Source organism: Salvelinus namaycush, chromosome 6 (assembly GCF_016432855.1).
Source record: "Salvelinus namaycush isolate Seneca chromosome 6, SaNama_1.0, whole genome shotgun sequence".
Classification (NCBI taxonomy): domain Eukaryota; kingdom Metazoa; phylum Chordata; class Actinopteri; order Salmoniformes; family Salmonidae; genus Salvelinus; species Salvelinus namaycush.
In genome coordinates, this window is record NC_052312.1 from 14472571 (window position 1) to 14492562 (window position 19992).

Consider the following 19992-nt stretch of genomic DNA (forward strand, 5'->3'; position numbering starts at 1 on the left):
TGAATTGTATTTCGTAACTTAAAACTTCTTAATGCTTGGGGGCAGTATTTCGACGTCTGGATGAGAAGCGTGCCCAAAGTAAACTGCCTGTTACTCAGGCCCAGAAGCTAGGATATGCATATAATTGGTATTTGGATAGAAAACACTCTACATTTTCCAAAACTGTTAAAATAATGTCTGTGAATATAACATAACTGATATGGCAGGCAAAAACCTGAGGAAAATCCATCCAGGAAGCGCAATTTGTTTGATGTGGGTAGTTTTCAATTGAATGCCTATTGAGTATCTAATGGGTTAGGACCCAGATTGCAGTTCCTATGGCTTCCACTCGATGTCAACAGTTTTTAGACATTGTTTCAGGCTTGTTTTCTGAAAAATGAAGAAGAATGAGACCTTTCTGTCAGTGGACTGAGGAAGCATGCAGTGCTGGTTTGCGTGCGTGACCTTTGTTGTTTTTCCTGTCTATTGAATAAGCTATTGTCCGGTTGAAATATTATCGATTATTTAGACAATTGACAACCTGAGGATTAATTATAAACATCGTTTGACATGTTTCGACGAACTTTACCGGTAATATTAGGATGTATTCGTCTGCATGTTTTGACCGCCTTTGAGCCAGTGTATCACTGAACAAATTGCGCCAACAAAACAGAGTTTTTGGGATATAAAGAGGGACATTATCGAACAAAACAAACATTTAGCTGTGTAGCTGGGACTCTTGTGACTGCAACCAGATGGAGATCTTCAAAGGTAAGTGATTCATTTTATCGCTATTTCTGACTTTCATGACTCCTCTACTTGGTTGGGAAATGTTTGTATGCTTTTGGAAGCGTGGCGCTATCCTCAGATAATTGCATGGTATGCTTTCGCCGTAAAGCCTTTTTCAAATCTGACAAAGCAGCTGGATTACCAAGAAGTTCATCTTTAAGCCGATGTATAACACTTATAACACTATCGTAACATATTATACAAATTGAGTGTCCCAGATTTACATTTACTATGTAACGTCTACTCCTGAGTCCAGGTTGAGGCTCTCTGCAAACTCTCATCTGATGCATTCGCTGCAGACACAACATCCTCGACCTGTGGTCAGTGTCACCTTGCTGGTGTGAACAGGGATGGAAAAAACACGTACATCTTATACAAAGGTCTTTGTGGTGAGAAGTTTCCACTGAACAACAAAACATACATGTTTTTTTCTTTGGTACTTTTGATTTCACACCTCATCTGTTCTGTGCTATATTTGTTATGGTTTGTTACCAAGGCAGTTTGATGTGCATACAAATAATCATGTTGCTAATTGTGTTGCTAAGGTCTTGGACACGCCTTGTTGTGTTTTTGGTCAACACATTCTATTTCACTATTTCTGCTGGACAGAGGGATTCTGAGGAGGTTGATAACAAACCCTCAGGTCCAACAGTTTCAGCCCATAGTTTTTATATTGTTACTTTCAGGGAGGCAGGAGGGTGGGCCGTGCACACATCAGGGCTTAGTTTACTTTTCGCTGACAAAACTGTTATCTTTCTACAGCATCAACCAAATAACAAGTGTGCTTCTGAAATGGCACCCTATGGGCCTTGGTCAAAAGAAGTGCCTCTGGTCAGAGGTACAGGACAGGTATGTGCACTATATAGGGAATATAGTGAACTTTCACCAAACCCTCTTTCTGAACCACACTCATACCACATGTTTATATGCAGACCACAACCATTTTTTGTCACTATACTCATCAGACAACGGAAAAAAATACTTTATATGACATGCAATGCCTGACATCTATCAGAATTCTTTCAATAACTTGAGAAAGTATTGTGAGGATATACAAATTATATAGATACAATCTCTTTCTGTGAGCCCTATGGAGATATAGTAGGTATGAGGAAGTACAGAGTCAGGGCCTACAGTATTATTGGTCATTTTCAGAGCATCAGAATGAGACAATATGTAAATGTAAAAGCACTCTTCCGTTTATACATTCAACAGTATCATATCACAGAAAAGTGCATGACTAGTGTGCTCTCTGAGAAGGCATTCATAAGCAGAATAATAATACTGATACCTTTGACTGTGTACATATGAGATGGCCAATCATAATCATGCCATCCCATAAAAATTATAATTCAAAAACTGAAATGAGAACAAGTGTCACGTTCCTGACCTGTTTTCTGTTGTTTGGTATGTGTTTTATTGGTCAGGGCGTGAGTTGGGGTGGGTAGTCTATGTTATGTGTTTTCTATGTTGGGTTAATGGGTTGCCTGGTATGGCTCTCAATTAGAGGCAGGTGTTTGACGTTTCCTCTGATTGAGAGCCATATTAAGGTAGGTTGTTCTCACTGTTTGTTTGTGGGTGATTGTTCCTGTGTCTGTGTAATCCACATGGGACTGTTTCGTTTGTTCGTTCGTTTTAGGTAGTCTGTTCCTGTTCTTGCGTCCTTCGTCTATATGTAAGTTCGTTTGTTTCAGGTCTGTTGCCTTCGTTTATTGTTTTGTAGTTTGTTCTAGTGTTTTGTCAGTGTTTTCGTCTGTTCATTAAAGTCAGTATGTATTCATCACCCGCTGCGCCTTGGTCCGTTAATACACCACCAGACGAACGTTACAGAATCACCCACCAAACCCGGATCAAGCAGCGGGTTAACGGACAGCAGCGACAGCAGCAGTGGGTCAAGGAGGAATGGACATGGGAAGAGATTCTGGACGGAGAAGGACCCTGGGCAGAGCCAGAGGAGTGTCGCCGCCCCAAGGCGGAGCTGGAGGCATCTAAAGCGGAGAGGCGACGATATGAGGAGGCAGCACGGAAGCAAGGCTGGAAGCCCGCAAGTACAACCCAAAAATTTCTTGGGGGCGGGCTAAGAGGTAGTGGGTCTAGGGCAGGTAGGAGACCTGCGCCCACTTCCCAGGCTAACCGTGGAGAGCGGGAGTACAGGCAGACACCGTGTTACGCAGTAGAGCGCACGGTGTCTCCTGTACGTGTGCATAGCCCGGTGCGGGTTATTCCACCTCCCCGCACTGGTAGGGCTAGATTGAGCATTGAGCCAAGTGCCATGAAGCCGGCTCTACATATCTGGCCACCAGTACGTCTCCTTGGGCCGGCTTACATGGCACCAGCCTTACGCATGGTGTCCCCGGTTCGCCTACATAGCCCGGTGCGGGTTATTCAACCTCCCCGCACTGGTCAGGCGAAGGGGAGCATACAACCAGGTAAGGTTGGGCAGGCTCAGTGCTCAAGGGAGCCAGTACGCCTACACGGTCCGGTATATCCGGCGCCACCTTCCCGCCCCAGCTCAGTGCCACCAGTGCCTACACCACGCACCAGGCTTCCAGTGCGTCTCCAGAGCCCTGTTCCTCCTCCACGCACTCTCCCTGTGGTGCGTGTCTCAAGCTCAGTGCCTCCAGTTTCGGCACCACGCATCAAGCCTCCTGTGCGTCTCCAGAGCCCTGTACGCACTGTTCCTTCTCCCCGCACTCGCCCTGAGGTGCGTGCCCTCAGCCCGGTACCTCCAGTTCCGGTACCACGCACCAGGCCTATAGTGCGCATCGAGAGTCCAGTGTGCCCTGTTCCTGCTCCCCGCACTAGCCTTGAGGTGCGTGTCTCCAGTCCGGTACCACCAGTTCCGGCACCACGCACCAGGCCTACTGTGCGCCTCAGCAGGTCAGAGTCGGCTGTCTGCCCAACGCCGCCTGCACTGCTCGTCTGCCCAGCACCGTCTGAGCCATCTGTCTGCCCAGCACCGTCTGAGCCATCTGTCTGCCCAGCACCGTCTGAGCCATCTGTCTGCCCAGCGCCGTCTGAGCCATCTGTCTGTCCAGCGCCGTCTGAGCCATCCGTCTTTCCAGCGCCGTCTGAGCCATCCGTCTGTCCAGCGCCGTCTGAGCCATCCGTCTGCCCAACGCCGTCTGAGCCATCCGTCTGCCCAGCGCCTTCTGAGCCATGCGTCTGCCCAGCGCCTTCTGAGCCATCCGTCTGCCACGAGCCATTAGAGCCGTCCGTCAGTCAGGAGCCGCTAGAGCCGTCCGTCAGTCAGGAGCTGCCAGAGCCGCCAGCCAGTCAGGAGCTGCCAGAGCCGCCAGCCAGTCAGGAGCTGCCAGAGCCGCCAGCCAGTCAGGAGCTGCCAGAGCCGCCAGACAGTCATGAGCTGCCCTACAGTCATGAGCTGCCCTCCAGTCATGAGCTGCCCTCCAGTCATGAGCTGCCCTCCAGTCATGAGCTGCCTTCCAGTCATGAGCTGCCTTCCAGTCATGAGCTGCCTTCCAGTCATGAGCTGCCCTACAGTCATGAGCTGCCCTACAGTCATGAGCTGCCCTCCAGTCATGAGCTGCCCTACAGTCCGGAGCTGCCCTACAGTCCGGAGCTGCCCTACAGTCCGGAGCTGCCCTACAGTCCGGAGCTGCCCTACAGTCCGGAGCTGCCACTCAGTCCGGAGCTGCCACTCAGTCCGGAGCTGCCACTCAGTCCGGAGCTGCCACTAGTCCAGAGTTGTCCCTCTGTCCTGAGCTACCTCTTTGTCCTGAGCTACCTCTTTGTCCTGAGCTACCTCTCTGTCCTGAGTTGTCTCCTCTATTGTAGAGGGGCGTTGGTGAAGGTTCCTGGACCATGGTCGGGGGCGAGGGTCGCCACTCAAGGGACGCTAAGGAGGTGGACAAAGACAGTGGTGGAGTGGTGTCCTCGTCCACCGCCGGAGCCGCCACCGCGGACAGATGCCCACCCAGACCCTCCCCTTGAGTTTTAGGGGTGCGCCCGGAGTTCGCACCTTGAGGGGGGGGTTCTGTCACGTTCCTGACCTGTTTTCTGTTGTTTGGTATGTGTTTTATTGGTCAGGGCGTGAGTTGGGGTGGGTAGTCTATGTTATGTGTTTTCTATGTTGGGTTAATGGGTTGCCTGGTATGGCTCTCAATTAGAGGCAGGTGTTTGACGTTTCCTCTGATTGAGAGCCATATTAAGGTAGGTTGTTCTCACTGTTTGTTTGTGGGTGATTGTTCCTGTGTCTGTGTAATCCACATGGGACTGTTTCGTTTGTTCGTTCGTTTTAGGTAGTCTGTTCCTGTTCTTGCGTCCTTCGTCTATATGTAAGTTCGTTTGTTTCAGGTCTGTTGCCTTCGTTTATTGTTTTGTAGTTTGTTCTAGTGTTTTGTCAGTGTTTTCGTCTGTTCATTAAAGTCAGTATGTATTCATCACCCGCTGCGCCTTGGTCCGTTAATACACCACCAGACGAACGTTACAACAAGTATTTATCCATATCGTACATATTGTCACACCTACTCCCGCTCCCTCCAGTGCTTGACGTTGCCGGTCTACTAACCACCGTCCCTGGCAACAGTTATTACGCAGACCTGCTCGCCATCATTACGCACACCTGGTCATCATTATCTCCTTGATTACTCCCCCTCAATCATTAGGTAGTATTGTTTTCTCGTGCGTTTTGTACGTCATCGCATCTATGTGCACACGGGGGTAACATATCGGCTGTTTACCTGGGCACACACATCCCTCGCCACTGGATCACCCAGGTATCACCCGCACCATCCAATCCCTCTCCGATAAGTACTGGTGGTCCACCTTGGCGCAGGACGTCGTACACTATGTCAACCCCTAATCCCACTCCCTCTATCTAGCACTCGACGTAGCCGGTCTACTAACCAAAAAGTTGTTTTTTTTACCACAAAAGTAGTGCACTGGGCCTTTCCTAGCCATCTGCAGTGGCACAAAAAAGTATCTGCATCTGTCCCGTTGTAACGTCCTGACCAGAGTTCTTATGTGTTTTGCTTGTTTAGTGTTGGTCAGGACGTGAGCTGGGTGGGAATTCTATGTTGTGTCTAGTTCGTCTGTTTCTGTGTCCAGCCTAATATGGTTCTCAATCAGAGGCAGCTGTCAATCGTTGTCCCTGATTGAGAATCATATATAGGTGGCTTGTTTTGTGTTGGGGATTGTGGGTGGTTGTTTCCTGTCTCTGTGAGAGAGAAATGAGAGAACAGCTCACTGAACATTACTGACCCTAGCAGAGCTGGTTAGGCTGTTATGTTATCCAGAGCGTTGTTGACTGCAACTGTGCTGTCAGATTGTCAGTTCGTAAATTCAGAGCGTTTCGCTCTCGAAGCGTTCAGAGCACACACTGGACGCTCTGGCCGATGAGTAGGGTTGCTCCTGATCGTTCTGACCTCACAACGGCATTCAAGCACCGAAGCTAACTAGCTAACATTGGCTAGCTTGCTAGCTACTTACAGATACAAATGAGAGAACACCCCACTGACCATTTTCCTCACCCTAGCAGAGCTGGTTAGGCTGTTTATCATGTTTATCATGTTATCCAGAGCATTGGTGACTGTAACTGTGCTGCTAGCAACAATTTAATTCTGCTTTTTTGCCGACGTTTACGGACACCGGCCATATTCAATAGGTGTTGAGCGTTCGTAAATTCATCAGTTATTCTGTGCTCTGGCACACTCAGACGAGAGTGCTCATCGGAGTATATGGCCAGACTGAATTTACGAACGCACCTGAAATGGTTACTTGCATGGTGGATTATTTTGTTAACTTCTACTTCCACACAATCCCGGATCCGGGAGCACCCCCATCAGTAAAAAAGCTGACTAGCATAGCCTAGCATAGCGTCACAAGTAAATACTAGCATCTAAATATCATTAAATCACAAGTCCAAGACACCAGATGAAAGATACACATCTTGTGAATCCAGCCATCATTTCTGATTTTTAAAATGTTTTACAGGGAAGACACAATATGTAAATCTATTAGCTAACCACGTTAGCAAAAGACACCACTTTTTTTACTCCACCATTTTTTCCTGCATAGGTAGCTATCACAAATTCGACCAAATAAAGATATAAATAGCCACTAACCAAGAAACAACTTCATCAGATGACAGTCTGATAACATATTTATTGTATAGCATATGTTTTGTTAGAAAAATGTGCATATTTCAGGTATAAATCATAGTTTACCATTGCAGCCACCATCACAACTCTCACCAAAGCGACTAGAATAACTACAGAGAGCAACGTGAATTACCTAAATACTCATCATAAAACATTTTTGAAAAATACACAGCGTACAGCAAATGAAAGACAAAGATCTTGTGAATCCAGCCAATATTTCAGATTTTCTAAGTGTTTTACAGCGAAAACACAATATAGCATTATATTAGCTTACCACAATAGCAAACCACACAACAGCATTGATTCAAGCCAAAAATAGCGATAACGTATAAACCAGCAAAAGATATTAATTTTTTCACTGACCTGCTCAGAATTCTTCAGATGACAGTCTTATAACATCATATTACACAATACATATAGAGTTTGTTCGAAAATTTTAGGATTAGTTACTGATTAGACTAGGTGCCTCTCCCAAGATTTCTCCCGACATATTGTTGGCAGTTTGGCTACTTTTCTCATTGTATAACCACGATTTGTGCCGCTAAATATGCACATTTTCGAACAAACTCTATATGTATTGTGTAATATGATGTTAAAGGACTGTCATCTGAAGAAGTTTGAGAAGGTTAGTGAAAAAATTTATATCTTTTGCTGGTTTATTCGTTATCGCTATTGTTGGCCTGAATCAATGCTGTTGTGTGTTTGGCTACTGTAGTGAGCTAATATAATGCTATATTGTGTTTTCCCTGTAAAACACTTAAAAAATCGGAAATATTGGCTGGATTCACAAGATGTTTATCTTTCATTTGCTGTACACCATGTATTTTTCATAAATGTTTTATGATGAGTATTTAGGTATTTCACGTTGCTCTCTGTAATTATTCTGGCTGCTTTGGTGATATTTTTGATGGTAGCTGCAATGTAAAACTATGATTTATACCTCAAATATGCACATTTTCGAACAAAACATACATTTATTGTATAACATGTTATAAGACTGTCATCTGATGAAGTTGTTTCTTGGTTAGTGACTAATTATATCTCTATTTGGTCGGTTTTGTGATAGCTACCTATGCGGTAGAAAAATGCTGAAAATATGCGGTTGAGTCTTTTGCTATTGTGGTTAGCTAATAGAAATACATATTGTGTTTTCGCTGTAAAACATTTTAAAAATCGGAAATGATGGCTGGATTCACAAGATGTTTATCTTTCATTTGCTGTATTGGAATTGTGATTTCATGAAATTATATTATATGATATCCCTGTGGCGTTAGGCTAGGCTATGCTAGTCAGCTTTTTTGATGGGGGGGATCCCGGATCCGGGAGAGATTAACTTGGCTTTCGAAGATTTAACAGTAGCCTCTGACTGTAAGATTTGACAGAAGCCTGACAGTATGCCTACATACCTCACATAGATATATACTGTATATGATTTACAATAAATGCTCTCTTTGTGTGCAATACAGCGTCTGTTCACCCACTTACCTACAATACAGGAAGGGTGTGATTTGAAGTCTCAAACACCAATCAAGTTACTACATCACATTACGGCATCAGTCCATTTGGACTAAGGTCAGGTCAGGGGTTAAAGGTCAGGTCAAAATGACCCCGATATCTATCTGTACGGTGATTTTGCATCTCCGTTGTAAGTACTATATGGACAGTAACATACATACATGGACTAGCAAGTATAGCGGCTATTATTTAGATTTCACTTAAACTAATGGCATGACTTAACTTCTTAGCGCTAGGGGTCAGAATTTTTATTTTTATTTTTTTAATAACGTGCCCAACGTAAACGGACATTTTCTCTGGCCCAGATTGTAGAATATGCATATAATTTACAGATTAGGATAGAAAACACTCCAAAGTTTCCAAAACTGTCAAAATATTGTCTGTGAGTATAACAATACTTATTCTGCAAGCAAAACCCTGAGAAAATGTAACCCGGAAATTATATTTTTAAGAAGAAAACTGTGTTTCCTGGCCCGTCTAACCATTTAAAGGGGTATCAACCAGATTCCTTTTCCAATGGCTTCCTCAGGCTGTGACCAGGCTTTAGACATAGTTTCAGGCTTTTATTTTGAAAAATGAGCGACATTTTTCAAAAGTAGTCAAGTGTCCTCTGAATATTTTCTGCGTGCGACAGAGGGGCTCACCATTTTCCGTTTCTCTCTTAAAGAATAGGTTATGGTCCTGGTGAAATATTATCGATTATGTTTGTTAAAAACAACCTGATGATTGATTATAAAAAACATTTGAAATGTTTCTACGACCATTACGGATACTTTTTGGAATTTGTCGAACGGAACACGGCTTTTGTTTTCTCAACATAATGCGCAACCCAAATGGCGTTTTTTTGTGATAAAAGTAATATTTATCGAACAAAAAGAAGATTTGTTGTGTAACTGGGAGTCTCGTGAGTGGAAACATCCGAAGATTATCAAAGGTAAGCGATTAATTTTATTGCTTTTCTTACTTTCGTGACCATGCTAATTTGGGGCTAGCTGTTGTAGCATTGAAAGCTACACTCACAAAAACTTGGATTTCTTTCGCTGTAAAATATATTTTCAAAATCTGACACGATAGGTGGATTAACAACAAGCTAAGCTGTGTTTTGGTATATTTCACTTGTGATTGCATGATTATAAATATTTTTAGTAATATTTATGCATTTGGCGCCCTGCAATTCTAGCGGTTGTTTAGGAAAGTGATCCCGTAAAAGGGATCCGTAGCACAGAGAAGTTAACTGTAGTCGTTACCTACATTAAGACAGATAGATAGATGTACTGTATGCATTAATTAGTCAAATGTGAGCCCTTTAACTCTGAATGATTCACACCATTAGCAGATATTTCCTTCTTCAACTATGTACTCTGTCCTGTTTGTTCTGGATGTTGCTATGCATTCCATTGTATCAGCCTTTGAAGACAGCTATAGTCCCCATAGAGGGTTCTCTGACCCTTGAATGCTCCTCCACATTAAAGAAAGTAGAAGTAAACATTAAAGTATGTTGTTGTTGTAAAAATATGTTAATAGTGTATACAAGAAATACCATATTTTGAGTACTAGATCATGTTTTGTTACGTTATAATGCATAGATCTGCAGTTTGGTGATGCGTTATCATAGTGGATAGTCAAACATCTAAGAAGAGGAGGGATGTAGTGTATTAGCGACACCTAGTGGTGCTATACCAGCGGAGCACTAGGATACACTAGAGGAACGGAGGGGGGCGATGCTTGGGAAGACGAGAAATAAGGTCAATGAATCCCGTGAGTCAAGTTGATACATTACAGGTCCAAAGTAGCACCGATCCACAGCAGCACATCACAATGTCGTCTTGCTTTGTAGAATAGAATAACAATTTATGATGTTATTTCGTATTTCTGTGGAAAATGTTTAGTCCTATTCTCCGCCCTTTTAGCGGGCGCTGTCTCGCAATAACGCAAGCTGTATGTCGTACTAAAGTTATTTTAAAAAATCTAACACAGCGGTTGCATTAAGAACCAGTGTATCTTTCATTTGCTGTACAACATGTATTTTTTAGTAAAGTTTATGATGAGTAAAAAAATCGGAAATATTGGCTGGATTCACAAGATGTTTATGTTTCATTTGCTAAAAGTATGTTGTAGCACCGATCCACAGCAGCACATCACAATGTCGTCTTGCTTTGTAGAATATATATTTAGGTGAAATATCCCTTCTTTCATCAATACACTAAAAGCCCATTGCTAGAACATGTGATCAAGATTACTGTTGAAACGGCATTCAACTGTCACGTTGTCCCCAACTTTGCAGCTAGGAATGGAGCAGGCTGAGAAATCTCAGATGATTTGGTCACATCTGAAACAAAATCAGGTATTTCCATTGAGAAAAAGACAGAATACCAAACACTTATTATTGAACCCAGATTGAAAGTAGACTTTCTTAGGAAATATGTCACGTACAGGAGTTGCAGAGAAGAAGAAAGACCAAGAGCTCAACCATCTTGTCCTCTCCTCTAGATTTTCTGGAGCTGGAGTGATTTGTTAAGTGCATCCTGTGCTAAGTCTCAGAATCACACATCTTATGTCTGATTGGTTAGATCTAGATGGCATCTGATTGATCTGTCAGATTTGTTAAGCTGAACACCCGATTGGCTGCCCAGTAGGTCTTTTGTGGAACAGGAACAGTCTTTCTATGAAGTTTGAATCAGTGTCACTTTGCAAGAAAGGATACAAGAAAATACAACCTGAAAATATGATGTTTGGTCACCCATGTTGTCAGTCTCATGTCTTCCCTTTGACTTTACAATTCTCATCTTTTTTAACAGTTTAATATATCTAAACGTAACATATAACACGTGATTAAAATACACTGGGGAGTAATAACAAACTCATAATGGAAGCAGTGATTTTTGATCAGCAACATTTATTCAGTTATGAGGCAATTTGTATATTTAAGACATTAGAGAAACAATGAAAGCCTACTCATCGAAGTTGCTTTTATGGGTTACAAGTACATATATTTCCTATTTTATTTAGTTATTAGTTACGTACTAAAATCATTTTTTTTTTACCAGTCATCACAAGGCCTTCAAAGTTATCTCTAATGTATATGGATGTGGTTTGCGTTCAATGTGGTGAGGTTCTTCCCATGTCTTACTCCTGCTGAAGGTACCTGACCTCAGAGTACTCTGCATCCTCTCTGCTGGTCTGGGCTCTCTCTCTTCTGGAGGAGGGGCTTTTCTTGGTGGTGAAACTCACAGCTGCATAGTTTACCACGTCACTGTCTTGGTTCTGTGTGAGAGAGGTGGAGCCATAACAAGACATTATACTGGTCACATCTACTAGATAAACCCTTTTGAGATGGAGAAAAAAGTGATACAACAAAGAGTTTACCTGACCGACTGGTGACCTATCAGTCGCATCTTCAAATTAAAAACAAGATGAAAAACACATTACATATACAAGCTATCTCGGTCAGGGGTGAAAGTAGATAGAATTTCTTACCAGTACGGGACACCCAAGCACGCACAATTTTTATTTATAGCCAAGGTGTAATTATAGAATTACATATAGAATCCCTATTAATTTAATGTATGATCTCTATGCGCCTAGAAGCCTTGGCCTAGTAAAAGATTTGTCATATCACTTTTAACGTTTTGACATGTAGGGGTGTGATCAGTCTACAGTGGTCCCTGCAGCTTATGCTCAAGCCTTTGTGATTAGAACACTTATTTTGAACGTCCAGTTACGATTGACGCAACAGTCAGCGTTTGAGCTGGCCACACTGTTTTTATACTGAAACATTTTGCACAAACACAGTCTTTACAACTTTATGAACTCAATGTGAGTAGTTCATTATAATTAGAAATTGACAAGTTGAAACAGCCTATAGATAATTAGCAGGCAGCGTGCCTTGGTTTGGGGCGCGTCTTCCTTTTTCCCAACGCAGTTATGCCAAAACCACGCCCCATTATTCAGAGGGACATTCACCTACGCTCCTATTGGCTAGCTAGCATTATCTCACTCACAGGCAATCAGCGCAGAGACAGTGACCTTCCAAGGTAAGGATGGAAAGTGTAATTTAACAATTAGCTGCCTACCGTAATGCAGGCCTATTATTATCATTTTTGGTAACATTTGCCCATGTACTTACTTTCAGAGCTTCAATGAGTTGTAAAAATGTCTCAGAAAACTCTGCTGAATTCCCTCAATTGAAGGTCAGCTAAGTTAACCTAGGCTACTGAACGTTACTAGCTCGGTATTTGAAGTTGTTTTATCATTAGTAGTCTATTATCAGGTAAAAGCATATGTTTGTTATTCATCATTTCTCAAATATTTACTAGCTTATCATTCAGTCGAATATGCTATGTTACAGCCATTGAATCTGTGTTTGAGCGATAAGGGACGTTAATGGCTAGCTCGGTTCAATCTTGAAATACAAGGGCGAATGTAGTTAATCAGTGACTGAAATTTCGCGCTACGTGATTTTCACTTCCAGACTTGGAGACTTGGAGAGCGCTTAAAGCTTGTAGAATGCTGCTCTGAATAACAGAGCGTGGTTTTGCCTTAACATCGTTGGGGAAAAGAAAGACGTGTTTGGGGGGGAACCCATTAGACATATTTGGAACTCACGCATGAAAAGGTTAACATTTATTACCTTTTAATGTGGCATAAACACAACCAGTCATGATGTTTTCATCTGATTGTCAAACAATCACTTCAAAAAGACATGCCTCTAGGCTACTGTCAGGTCTACTCCTGCTCCCCCTCTCCGGCGTTTGACGTCACCGGTTTACTAACCACCGGTCCTGGCAACCATTATTACTCACACCTGGCATCAATCATTACGCACTCCTACTCCTCATGATGAGGCACACCTGGACTCCATTTTCTCACTCATTACCTCCCCTATATCTGGCACTAACTTAGGTTTATTCCCCAAGCATTATTGATGTTGTTTCATGTCCATACGCTACCCTTGTTTCTTGTATTGGTCCATGTTTCGTTTTTTATTACTAAACTCACCACCTGCACTTGCTTCCCAACTCAAAACATCTACGTTACAGAATATTGCCTCAACAAATGGAAGCAGCAGGAAATCAGGACATCTCCCAGACGGTCAATGAACAGGGATACCTACTACTTCGTCAACACCACGACCAGCTGGCGCAACTGGGGAAGGCTGTGGAAGAGGTCCTTTGCAGTCTTCAACGTCTCAGAGGATACTCTGCCACTAGACGACCCAGGGAGCCAGCACACCAGTCCATTCAGCAGTCCGCTCAGGTCAGCGATGCCCGTTTGTCCCTCCCGGATAAATATGATGGAACCCCATCTAAATGCGGTGGCTTCCTACCCCAGTGCTCCATCTATTTTGCGCACCAGATGGGAGCCCCCACCACTGAGAGGTCCACGGTTGCCACAATTATTTCTCTGCTGACTGGACAGGCGTTGGATTGGGCTATGGCCGTCTGGGAGAGAGGAGAGGAGGAGCTGGATTTGTATGAGGGGTTCATGGCTCTGTACAGAGGTATCTTCCATCATCCGCTGGAGGGCAGAGAGGGGGGTGAGCGCCTATTCCAACTACAGCAGGATGACCAGACCACTGCCGAGTACGAGCTCACCCTCCGGACTCTAGCAGCAAACAGCGGATGGAATGAGCCGGTGCTCCGTATGCTATTCAGAAGAGGACAGCTCGAGGAAGTCCAAACAGTACTGGCATGTCGTGACGACCACCTCTCCTTGGACACACTCATCGCGGTGGCCATCCGTCTGGATAACCTACTTTGGGCGCGTCGGTACCCTCATCGCTTCTCTCCCTTCCTCAGTGACCACTCTGTATCAGAGCCTGAACCTATGGAGGTAGGGGTCACAGGCCTCCTCGCGGCTGAACGATGGAGATGGAAACAGCTGGGGCAGTGTCCGGTACGTCCCAACTCTGGATCCACGAGTGCAGAGGGACAGTCACGTGATCTTCCACCTCCTAACGCAGGTGTGAGTATCCCATCTTCCAAATTTTCTGCCAAACCCTTTTTAGTGTCGATCACACTAGCTGGCTGTCCATCATGTACTGTTTCTACAGCGCTAGTGGATTCTGGTGCCGGTCAGCCTCACTTCCGGGTACCGGCCTCAGTCCAACAGACAGGTGGAGAGGATGAACCAGGAGCCGGGGAGGACAGGCAGGGGAAGTGAGCCTGATTCCTTCCATGGGAAGAATACGCCCAGAATGCATTACATCACTCCTCCACCAGGCTTACCCCCTTCCAGTGTGTTCTGTGTTATTAGCCGGCCCTGGCTCCATGGACTCCGAGCCAGACCGAAGCCCCTGCAGTGGACGAATGGAGTGATGCTCATGTGAGGCTCCACCGTGTTCCATCCCGGTGATCGTATCTGGCTCTCCACCAGGAACCTCCCACTCCTCCTGCCCTGTAAGAAGCTGAGTCCCTGGTTTGTGGGGCCATTCAAGGTTCTCCGGAGTTTCAATGAGGTTTTGTATAGATTACAGCTCCCCACTGGCTACCGTATCTCACCCTCCTTTCATGTCTCCCTGGTCCCCTGGCTGAGGCTGTCCCCCACGACACCCCTCCGCAATCCCTTGGACGCTGAGGGAGATCCCGCCTATGCCGTCAGATCCTTCCTGGATTCCCGATGATGTGTGGGTCGGCTCCATAACCTGGTGGACTGGGAGGGGTACGGTCCTGAGGAGCGGTGTTAGGTTCCGGTGGAGGGCATTCTGTATCCTAACATCATCTGTGATATCCACCTTCCCCGTACTGACCGTCCTGCTCCTCACCCTCGGGGCCGTCCCCCTGAATCGCTCATCATCAAATTCATTGTAGAATAGCACATCATTCAGGTACGTGGAAGATTTAGCAATTTTGTACCATACCATATAGTTAATGTTTTCCCTGATCATGTGGCACTCAGTAGCCACGTTGCCTACAAGCTCTGCTCTCTGAAAAGAAGCAGGCTGAACAATTATTTGTGTTTGAGATGGACCGGATTTAAAATAATAAATGTACCATGTTGACAACACATGCACCAAATTTAGTAAGAACATGTAATGTATGTTTAACAGTTATAAGATTAGTAAATTGAGCTAGATGTTACTTACAAGCTTTCCGGATGAAAAGATGAAGAGTTTTTTCATCTTGCTTGTTCCTTCAAGTGACGAGATTGACCTGTGTGAAATGCAGTCTCTCTACAGAACAGAAAGTAAACTTGCATTAGCTTTCATTGGTTGATCTTTGGTATCGTCTGATCTGGATGTTCAGATTTGATTGGCTGGCCAGTAGGTCATGAATGCAACAAACACTGTCCATTCATGTTTTTGTACAGTTGAACATGTGCTGCACAACTTTATCATATTGCAAGTTTGAATATGTCAATTTTTAGTTGTATTTTTAAACTGAATGTGACTACTGTGTTTTTATCCTTTATTAGACCTAAATACAGCTCATACTGTCTACAATACTATGTACTACAGCCGTCCACCTGAGGGCTTGTCCACCTGAATGTATAAGACATAACCACAAGCATCAATGGATCACTTTACTTAATCTGTTGTTCTTGCCATTGTTGTCCATGGGAGTCATACAGTAGTTGTGACCTTGTTGGCCGCATGTTATGACACTGTCATCCTGTAGGGCTTCTAACACAAAGAAACATCTACAGAAAACATGATAATAGTCTTTGCTTAACCAGCAATATCTCATATACAATTTATTTTCCAATGTATAGATGGATATAAGCCCTCCCATGATATAAATATGAGGAGGCTCCTTCTTCTTGGCCCTGATTTTGATAATACTTTACATCACACTTAAAACTGTCATGTGTGTGTGGCAAAGTACTTCAGATGTTTAGGTTAAATTACCCAATAGATAGTTCATTATGTTTTTTCACAGATTTCAGTTTACTATGAATAAATAAAAAACTGCCTTATGAAAATAGTGGTCTACTGTTGCATAGATGGTCAACTTGAAGAGCCAGTAGATTGTGACACACCTGAGACAGTCTGCAGAGAACCACACAGAGACAGAGAGAGAGAGAGAGAGAGACATAGAGAAAAAAAGAGCAATAGAAATACATACAGTACCAGTCAAAAGTTTGGACACACCTACTCATTTAAGGGTTTGCTTTATTTTTACTATTTTCTACATTGTAGATTGATAGTGAAGACATCAAAACTATGAAATAACACATATGGAATCATGTAGTTACCAAAAAAGTGTTAAACAAATCAAAATACTGTATATTAGCTAATAAGAATTGAGATATCTGAAAGAGCCATGTGAGGAATTATAATTATTGTATTTATCCCAAGGGCACAACAGCCACTGGCTGCAAAAGACATGGATTGTTTTAGGGGGCATTACGACCACACAAAGGGGATGCTGCTGGGAAATTCGAGCCATTGTCAAGTGCTTGTCGAATTGTGAATGAGAGACTGATGAAGTGTGTGCAGCCTGTGTAAAAAAAACTAAGCAGAGCTCGTGCCTTTCATGTGACCTTTTTCAAATCATCATTAGAGTCGCATCATGCAGCCTTAGAATGTATAAAAAATCTAAACATATAGCCAAATGTTTATATCACAACTAATGTTGCATAAATAACTCTAAATTAAGCATATAGGAGGACCTGTTTCTTTGTTAAGCGCTCAACACAGAATAACCGCATGTGCACACTCCGTCAAATTGTTTGGAGAAAATGTCCTTTATTTTATTCAGCTATGTTCAATTGTATTCTTCATACTATAAAATAATATAAAATAATGCCATCAGAATTCTAAGCAAATCTTGTCTGCTAAAGGAACTAGTGTAGCCCACAGCCATATGGCATAGCCAGATCAGGGCCTAACATAAGGACAACTCAGAGTATGCTTTGCTGTTCCTCTGAAAAATACAACATTTTCTTCATGTCATGTTTCTTTAGACCTGTCTAAAATAAATAATGATTTATTGAGATGGTGTAGGCTATATTAAATGGATTTAATAGATTTAAAAAATATACTGTAGATGTTCGAATGGTCTGCATCAGTGGCTTGTAGGCTATGCTTGGAACCAGGAGATGCTAAATGTGTTTATGTTAATTAACGGCAAGTACAATGAGACTGTCAAGCAAATAACTGCCGATCTCAGGCTGACAAAATGTCATGACCGCCACAGCCTTACCTCAGAGTACCTCTAAATAGGTTAAATGTGTATGTGAGGGGGTGTATGTGGCATGCAATGAACAGGTCTATATCTTAAAGAGAAAACAAACATATTCCTACCCTACTAGAGAATGAGGCATAACAATAGCCTGCCCTCCTTCTCTAGTGGTGGCTGTTGTGCAACTTTCACTATGAGTAGTTCTGTTGTAAGAGACCTAAATAATTTACCGTATCATGGTGTGGTACTAGACTTCACATAATTAAGTAAACATTGACCTAAACATTTGGGTTGAGAGGCCCTTGTTGCACTAAGTGTCTGTTTCACGCTAAGGGGTGTGAACAATACAGATCCATAAGGGACAATGTAGAGAGCAGTGTGCAGGTCAGTATAAAAAGTATAAAACAATATAAAATGATTTTGACCGGGTAGATGCAGGAAGAAGTGGAAATATCAGACACAGTGTGATCATCTTTGAAATTGTCATCCTTCTCACAACCTGTCTTGAGTGGAAAAAGTCCACCTATGTAAACAACACTTCAACAATGGAGTTACAGATGATTGGTCAAACTGGAGGCGTCATTCTTGTTGTCATTCTTGCATCTATCACCACACAGTCACTTCACCTCACTAAAAAACATCTATGGAAAAAGACATAACAATAACAGTACAATAGTCTTGTTTTAGTGATTCCTCATTCAGGATTTACACTCAATTGTATATATGGATAGAGTGCCCTCCCATGATATTGTTCTTCAGTAGGTCAATGGTTCTAGTGGCCTAACATCATCACACTTATAATCAACGTCGGTGTTTGATTGACAATACCGATCTCTACGTCAAATGACCTGATAAATAGCTTATTGTGTTTTTTGCATGGTTCAGTCAACAATACATAGGTAATCTGCCTCAAAAAAATAGTTGGTTTACTGTTGTTAAAATGTCCAACTTGAAGAGCAAGTAGTATAGCATACAGTGGCGTGCCGTGGGCCTGGGGCCTGGGCCTTCAGTGAGGTATTACACAGTCCCACCCGAATTAATCCACCTCATTATGATGCCATGGCTTTAGACACTATACATTTAGACAGAAACGCAGTATAACCAGGCGTTGCGTCACCTTGAAATTGACAAATTGACATTTTTGGGTAAACAGTGTTTACCCAAAAACATGACACAATCAATGAGTCTTTTCAATATTTCCCTTCACCTTTTCATTGTGCAGCTCCGTTGCCCTGCGCGCGTGTTCTTTGAGCTGTAGATCCACTCCGGTGTCCCCAAAAGTTTTCAAAAGCACCATTGCTTGTTAGTGCCCAGCCGTACTTTGGTGTCTCGTTGCTGCCTTGGTTAGACAACTCAAGTTTGCAAAGCCAGTGTGGCTCCAAACACCAAATCGATCACTTGCAAATAATAGGCATTCCCAGCAGTACAGTTTGCAGTGCTTCTCGGAGCCAAGGAGCCATTGACAGCGCTCGTAGTTGAAACTTTGAAAGTGGCGAGCGAACGAAGCCCTTTCCCGCCTGTGACAGTCTTTGTGGCGTCGGGCGACCTCTCCTTACAATGTCTAACTTTTCTTGAAAAGTTCGTCTTGAGAATGGCGTTATAATTATATCCTCGACCAAATCGATATCTTCTCCTCCTTCCGCCATTGTGGGTTGAAAAAACAGCTTAGTAGTACGCGAATTAATTCGTTTATCAAATTCAGTTTCCTAGATCTCCATAGGACCTGCCTCTCAATATTGGTAATCCAATCAAAAGACGTGCACGCACTACGCCTGCTAGCTGGCTCCTGTGTAACACTGGAGCCAGCCAGCAGGCGTACAATAGCCAACTCTAAAGCTGATTGGTTGACACTAAATTTTCATTTCCATTCACTATAAGCGACAAGCGCCCGCACTGTTGATTCTGAAGGCCTGAGGGCAGATTTTAGACCCCTGGCAACACATGATGGCTGAATATGATTGGATAAAAGATCTAACATAAAGACAAGCCCTCCAAATCTCAACCTGGGGCTGGAAGCAGTGCAACCAAGAGGAAAGCTATGAAATGAAGAGTATAACTCTTACTCTGGGGAATAATTTAATACATATTTGTGGGAAAATATATTTAAAAAAATTATATTCTGATGATGTTTAGGCCAGCAGAGAAGGCCTTGCAGGCCCTGACGGCCCACCACTGATAGCATACAATATGAGAGTGCTAAGAGTTCTGAGACATTCGGCTGAAAACCACACAGAGAGAGAGAGCGAGAGAGAGAGAGAGAGAGAGTGTAGAAGGTCCTGTGTGTACAAGGCCAGCAGGCCCAAACTAATCATGGAGAAATCGTAATCTTGTGTTCAGCACAGACCTCTGAGTACATGTAAATAGGTTGCTGTATATGTGAGGGGGTGTCAGTGGCATGAGAAGAGAAAAAACTGTTCAACACTTAAAGATGCCTGAGTATGGCCTAAATAAATAAATTTGTCAGGATT